This window comes from Melospiza georgiana, chromosome 30, assembly GCF_028018845.1.
Source record: "Melospiza georgiana isolate bMelGeo1 chromosome 30, bMelGeo1.pri, whole genome shotgun sequence".
Classification (NCBI taxonomy): Eukaryota; Metazoa; Chordata; class Aves; order Passeriformes; family Passerellidae; genus Melospiza; species Melospiza georgiana.
In genome coordinates, this window is record NC_080459.1 from 4,675,259 (window position 1) to 4,682,758 (window position 7,500).

Here is a 7,500-nt window from a genome sequence, read left to right on the forward strand (position 1 = left end):
CGGGTCATTTTCAGCCTCTCTCTCGCTCTCTCTCTTCTCTCTCTCTCTCTCTCCATCATCCCCGCGGCTCAGCTCCAACCGCACCGCCGCCCGGCGCTGCTCGCGGCCGGCACCCACGGGCGCTCCCCGGACCGGGGCCGGCACCGGCACCTCGCGTGGCTTTTGAAGGACACCTGAAGGCTAGCGGGGCCACGCGGCCGTCACACAGCTGGGGTCGGTAAAGACGCCCTCCCCGGCAGCGGGAGGGGCGACACCTCGCCTGCGACGGGAAGCGAACTGGAAAAGGAGACCGCCCTGCCCGAGCACCGGACACCCCCGCCGTGACTTCCCCGCGACAGAGAAGCCCCGGAAGGAGAGCCGGCCGGCCGAGGGCCCTCTCCGACGCCACCCGAAAAGCCTCATCGATCGGGCGCGCAGCCGAGGAAGGAGCCGCGCCAACAGCGACAAGGGCCCCACGGCCACGGTCCTGGGACAACGGCGACGGCCGCCCAAGCCCCACCTGCGCGCCAACAGCGACAAGGGCCCCACGGCCACGGTCCTGGGACAACGGCGATGGCCGCCCAAGCCCCGCCTGCGGAGCGCTCGCGGCAGAGGAGGAGCGCGGGGGGTGCCGCCACCCGCCCGCCCGTCTTCCCGCGGGCTCCAACGGCTTCCCCTTTCGGCTAGGCAACGGCAGGACTGGGACTGGGCTGGCCCGCCAGGCCGGGGGGACTCGGCTTCCCCTTCCGGCCCGGGGAACCCGGCCGAGCGTGCGAGAAAAAGTGCCACCGGACCGCGCCACCGGCGGCCGGCTCTCCCTTTTCCGGGAAAAAATTGCCGGGGGAGCGGCACGACAAAAAGGCACATGGAGGCGCGTTCGCAACGATCCGTGCTAGCCACGGGGGCCGCGGGCACGGGGCACCGGGGACCCGGGGGGGCGAGACGCGAGACTCACTCCCCCCACGGACCCGCCGGCTTCCCGCTCGCTCCCTTCTCTCTCGCCGCCGCCGCGCGCCCCTTCGTCGCAACGCTTCTCGGTGCCGCGGCTTAGGGCCGCCGGAGAAAAATTAAGAAGATCCGCGGAGGCCGGGCGGGCGCCCCCACTCTGCCCGCACGCCGGCGCGCCTAAACCGCGGAAAAAAAAAAGCCGGGCCCGCGTGGCAACCCAGCCCGCCCGGCATAAGCGGCTCGGTCCGTGCGGCCACGACCGAGGTGGGCGAGGCGCCGCCGCCTCGCCCGGGACAAGTCCGGGGGGCTCCCTCCGTCGGGTGCCGGGTCCGTCAACTCCAAAAAACTCTGCCCGCCAACGCGGGTCCACGGCTTAAGGCCGAGGAAGGGGGATGGTTTCAACAACGCGGGCCGGGGACGGGGCGCCCCGACCCCGGGCTCCGCAGCTTTACCGGGCGGGCCGACCGCCGCCGAGGCGGACCGACAGCCCAAAAAAGTGCCCGCCGAGTGGGCCCCGGCTTAAGGCCAGGCACGAAAGGGACGAGGCGCCGCCGCCTCGCCCGCCACCGCTGCCCAGGGGGGCCGCCCCCCCTTGCGAATCGGCCGGCAGAAGCCGGGCCGGCGCGGGAAAGCTCGCAGCTTCTCTCTCCGCCTCGCCTCGAACGCCAAGCGGTTTCCCTCTCGGATCGTCTTTCGGCAGCCCTTCTCTCTCTCGGCCTCGCGGGCAGATCGCCCCCGGTCCTCCGGCAGCCCTTCTCTCTCTCGGCCTCGCGGGCAGATCGCCCCGGTTCTCCGGCAGCCCTTCTCTCTCTCGGCCTCGCGGGCAGATCGCCCCGGTTCTCCGGCAGCCCTTCTCTCTCTCGGCCTCGCGGGCAGATCGCCCCGGTTCTCCGGCAGCCCTTCTCTCTCTCGGCCTCGCGGGCAGATCGCCCCGGTTCTCCGGCAGCCCTTCTCTCTCTCGGCCTCGCGGGCAGATCGCCCCGGTCCTCCGGCAGCCCTTCTCTCTCTCGGCCTCGCGGGCAGATCGCCCCGGTTCTCCGGCAGCCCTTCTCTCTCTCGGCCTCGCGGGCAGATCGCCCCGGTCCTCCGGCAGCCCTTCTCTCTCTCGGCCTCGCGGGCAGATCGCCCCGGTCCTCCGGCAGCCCTTCTCTCTCTCGGCCTCGCGGGCAGATCGCCCCGGTCCTCCGGCAGCCCTTCTCTCTCTCGGCCTCGCGGGCAGATCGCCCCGGTTCTCCGGCAGCCCTTCTCTCTCTCGGCCTCGCGGGCAGATCGCCCCGGTTCTCCGGCAGCCCTTCTCTCTCTCGGCCCCGCGGGCAGATCGCCCCGGTTCTCCGGCAGCCCTTCTCTCTCGGCCTCGCTGTGCCAAGCTTTTCCGGGAAAGACGGGAGCCGGGACAAAGCCACAGGCAGACTCGTCCCGGCTAGGCGGCACCTCCTCTGCCCTGCCGACCGCACCACCGCGGTCGCTCCCTTCCGCCTTAAACACAGGCACGGCATGAAGCCAACCTGTGGGGATGCGGCCCGTCACCTCGCTCCCATAATACGGACAGATGAGTCCGAAGGCGCCCAAGCCTCCAAGGGGACTGATGGAGCTCGACCGGGAAAAGGCGCCACCGCAGGCCGCCTCTTACGATGAGGCAGCCGGAGGCAGCCGGCAACAGCGACCCCTTGGAGAACTTCCGCAGCCGGCCGGGACAACAGGTCTACCCAGCACCGGCCGAAATACGACTAAGTCCCGCCGGATCCGGGGTAGACCTGGTGTCCCGCCGGCCCCGGGGTAGACCTGGTGTCCCCGGCCACGGGGTAGACCTGGTGTCCCGCCGGATCCGGGGTAGACCTGGTGTCCCGGGCTCCGGGGTAGACCTGGTGTCCCGCCGGCCCCGGGGTAGACCTGGTGTCCCGCGGGCTCCGGGGTAGACCTGGTGTCCCGCCGGCCCCGGGGTAGACCTGGTGTCCCCGGCCACGGGGTAGACCTGGTGTCCCGCCGGCCCCGGGGTAGACCTGGTGTCCCGGGCTCCGGGGTAGACCTGGTGTCCCGCCGGCCCCGGGGTAGACCTGGTGTCCCCGGCCAGGGGGTAGACCTGGTGTCCCGCGGGATCCGGGGTAGACCTGGTGTCCCGCCGGCCCCGGGGTAGACCTGGTGTCCCCGGCCACGGGGTAGACCTGGTGTCCCGCCGGATCCGGGGTAGACCTGGTGTCCCGAGCTCCGGGGTAGACCTGGTGTCCCGCCGGCCCCGGGGTAGACCTGGTGTCCCGCGGGATCCGGGGTAGACCTGGTGTCCCGCCGGCCCCGGGGTAGACCTGGTGTCCCCGGCCACGGGGTAGACCTGGTGTCCCGCCGGATCCGGGGTAGACCTGGTGTCCCGCCGGCCCCGGGGTAGACCTGGTGTCCCCGGCCACGGGGTAGACCTGGTGTCCCGCCGGATCCGGGGTAGACCTGGTGTCCCGGGCTCCGGGGTAGACCTGGTGTCCCGCCGGCCCCGGGGTAGACCTGGTGTCCCCGGCCACGGGGTAGACCTGGTGTCCCGCGGGATCCGGGGTAGACCTGGTGTCCCGCCGGCCCCGGGGTAGACCTGGTGTCCCCGGCCACGGGGTAGACCTGGTGTCCCGCCGGATCCGGGGTAGACCTGGTGTCCCGGGCGGCGGGGTAGACCTGGTGTCCCCGGCCACGGGGTAGACCTGGTGTCCCGCCGGCCCCGGGGTAGACCTGGTGTCCCGGGCTCCGGGATAGACCTGGTGTCCCGCCGGCCCCGGGGTAGACCTGGTGTCCCCGGCCAGGGGGTAGACCTGGTGTCCCGCGGGATCCGGGGTAGACCTGGTGTCCCGCCGGCCCCGGGGTAGACCTGGTGTCCCCGGCCACGGGGTAGACCTGGTGTCCCGCCGGATCCGGGGTAGACCTGGTGTCCCGGGCGGCGGGGTAGACCTGGTGTCCCCGACCACGGGGTAGACCTGGTGTCCCGCCGGCCCCGGGGTAGACCTGGTGTCCCGGGCTCCGGGGTAGACCTGGTGTCCCCGGCCACGGGGTAGACCTGGTGTCCCGCCGGATCCGGGGTAGACCTGGTGTCCCGGGCTCCGGGGTAGACCTGGTGTCCCCGGCCACGGGGTAGACCTGGTGTCCCGACGGATCCGGGGTAGACCTGGTGTCCCGCTGGATCCGGGGTAGACCTGGTGTCCCGGGCTCCGGGGTAGACCTGGTGTCCCGCCGGCCCCGGGGTAGACCTGGTGTCCCCGGCCACGGGGTAGACCTGGTGTCCCGCGGGATCCGGGGTAGACCTGGTGTCCCGCCGGCCCCGGGGTAGACCTGGTGTCCCCGGCCACGGGGTAGACCTGGTGTCCCGCCGGATCCGGGGTAGACCTGGTGTCCCGCTGGATCCGGGGTAGACCTGGTGTCCCGCCGGCCCCGGGGTAGACCTGGTGTCCCCGGCCACGGGGTAGACCTGGTGTCCCGCGGGATCCGGGGTAGACCTGGTGTCCCGCCGGCCCCGGGGTAGACCTGGTGTCCCCGGCCACGGGGTAGACCTGGTGTCCCGCCGGATCCGGGGTAGACCTGGTGTCCCGGGCGGCGGGGTAGACCTGGTGTCCCCGGCCACGGGGTAGACCTGGTGTCCCGCCGGCCCCGGGGTAGACCTGGTGTCCCGGGCTCCGGGATAGACCTGGTGTCCCGCCGGCCCCGGGGTAGACCTGGTGTCCCCGGCCAGGGGGTAGACCTGGTGTCCCGCGGGATCCGGGGTAGACCTGGTGTCCCGCCGGCCCCGGGGTAGACCTGGTGTCCCCGGCCACGGGGTAGACCTGGTGTCCCGCCGGATCCGGGGTAGACCTGGTGTCCCGGGCGGCGGGGTAGACCTGGTGTCCCCGACCACGGGGTAGACCTGGTGTCCCGCCGGCCCCGGGGTAGACCTGGTGTCCCGGGCTCCGGGGTAGACCTGGTGTCCCCGGCCACGGGGTAGACCTGGTGTCCCGCCGGATCCGGGGTAGACCTGGTGTCCCGCTGGATCCGGGGTAGACCTGGTGTCCCGCCGGCCCCGGGGTAGACCTGGTGTCCCCGGCCACGGGGTAGACCTGGTGTCCCGCCGGCCCCGGGGTAGACCTGGTGTCCCGGGCGGCGGGGTAGACCTGGTGTCCCGCCGCATCCGGGGAAGACCTGGTGTCCCGGGCCCCGGGGTAGACCTGGTGTCCTAATAACCGGGGTAGACCTGGTGTCCCGCGGCCCGGGGTAGACCTGGTGTCCCGGGCGGCGGGGTAGACCTGGTGTCCCGGGCCCCGGGGTAGACCTGGTGTCCCGCGGCCCGGGGTAGGCCAGGTGTCCCGGGCCCCGGGGTAGACCTGGTGTCCCGCGGCCCGGGGTAGACCTGGTGTCCAAGGCCCCGGGGTAGACCTGGTGTCCCGGGCGGCGGGGTAGACCTGTTGTCCCGGGCCCCGGGGTAGACCTGGTGTCCCGGGCGGCGGGGTAGACCTGGTGTCCCGGGGCCCGGGGTAGACCTGGTGTCCAAGGCCCCGGGGTAGACCTGGTGTCCCGGGGCCCGGGGTAGACCTGGTGTCCCGCCGGCCCCGGGGTAGACCTGGTGTCCCCGGCCACGGGGTAGACCTGGTGTCCCGCCGGATCCGGGGTAGACCTGGTGTCCCGGGCGGCGGGGTAGACCTGGTGTCCCCGACCACGGGGTAGACCTGGTGTCCCGCCGGCCCCGGGGTAGACCTGGTGTCCCGGGCTCCGGGGTAGACCTGGTGTCCCCGGCCACGGGGTAGACCTGGTGTCCCGCCGGATCCGGGGTAGACCTGGTGTCCCGGGCTCCGGGGTAGACCTGGTGTCCCCGGCCACGGGGTAGACCTGGTGTCCCGCCGGCCCCGGGGTAGACCTGGTGTCCCGCTGGATCCGGGGTAGACCTGGTGTCCCGCCGGCCCCGGGGTAGACCTGGTGTCCCCGGCCACGGGGTAGACCTGGTGTCCCGCCGGCCCCGGGGTAGACCTGGTGTCCCGGGCGGCGGGGTAGACCTGGTGTCCCGCCGCATCCGGGGAAGACCTGGTGTCCCGGGCCCCGGGGTAGACCTGGTGTCCTAAAAACCGGGGTAGACCTGGTGTCCCGCGGCCCGGGGTAGACCTGGTGTCCCGGGCGGCGGGGTAGACCTGGTGTCCCGGGCCCCGGGGTAGACCTGGTGTCCCGCGGCCCGGGGTAGGCCAGGTGTCCCGGGCCCCGGGGTAGACCTGGTGTCCCGCGGCCCGGGGTAGACCTGGTGTCCAAGGCCCCGGGGTAGACCTGGTGTCCCGGGCGGCGGGGTAGACCTGTTGTCCCGGGCCCCGGGGTAGACCTGGTGTCCCGGGCGGCGGGGTAGACCTGGTGTCCCGGGGCCCGGGGTAGACCTGGTGTCCAAGGCCCCGGGGTAGACCTGGTGTCCCGGGGCCCGGGGTAGACCTGGTGTCCAAGGCCCCGGGGTAGACCTGGTGTCCCGGGGCCCGGGGTAGACCTGGTGTCCAAGGTCCCGGGGTAGACCTGGTGTCCCGGGCCCCGGGGTAGACCTTGTGTCCCGCCAGCCCCGGGGTAGACCTGGTGCCTCACCCTCCCCATCGAGCCCGGAGCCGGGCAACGCTCACAGCCTCATATCACCCCGGAGCCAGACGGCTCGATCGGCCCCGTCCCGCGCAATGAACCCCACCCCGCTTTCCAGATTAATACCTACTTCATGGCCGCTCTAGTCGCTTGGAACGAGAAACTCATCCGGAAAAAACAAACAGACCATAACCATTGGCACATTTTATTTCTCCTCCTTTCGTATCCAGAGCACTCCCAGCCGAGCCGACGGGCAACCCGTGCCCCGTGGTCTGCCTGCTGACACGCTGAACTGGCGAAACAGCGCCCCCGCCCCCGCCCCCGCCCCGTCCCACCCACGCCCTCCTGAGACCCTACACAGCCCGGCCCCCCTGGCCCCGATGCGGCTCGCCCCGCCCCGCCCAGCGGTAGAGGCGGCCGCCGCCGGCACCACCGCCAGCACACAGGCGGCCACTTTCGGGCGGGTTCTTTCACGGTCCGCAGAGGTCTTCCGCCCTCGACCTCAGTCCAGGGGGCCGTGGGGGCTCGGTGCCGAGGCGCCCGGGGCCGGCACGAAGCCGCCGGCCCTTGGCCCTCGTCCGCACACAGACACAGATACAGCGCCACACCCACCGACCCCCCCCCCCCCCCCCCCGTGCGCACGCTCACTCCCCAAGGTCATCCCTTCAGGCCACCACACCGCCCCCTCGCCGCCCCCCGCCACCTGCCCCCGCCCCCCCGCCGGGCGGCGGGGCACGCCCACCCGCCCGCCCGCCTGCCTGGCTGCCCGTCCGCATGCACGCTCTCGCGTGCCCTCACTCCCTGGCCCTGGCCCCGTCCCCGTCCCCGCCACCGCCCCCTGCCCTTACCCCTGCCCTTGCCGTCTCTGTCGGAGCCGCCCACGCCCGTCGGCGGTTGGGGGCGCCCCACCCAGCCTCTCCCATCAGCCTCCCTGGCGCCGTCTGCATACCTTTCCCGCTTGCTAGGCACCCGTAGAGGAAGGCCGGCCAGGGACCACAGGTCTAGCCACGGGCTAGGCGGCCGTGAGCTAGG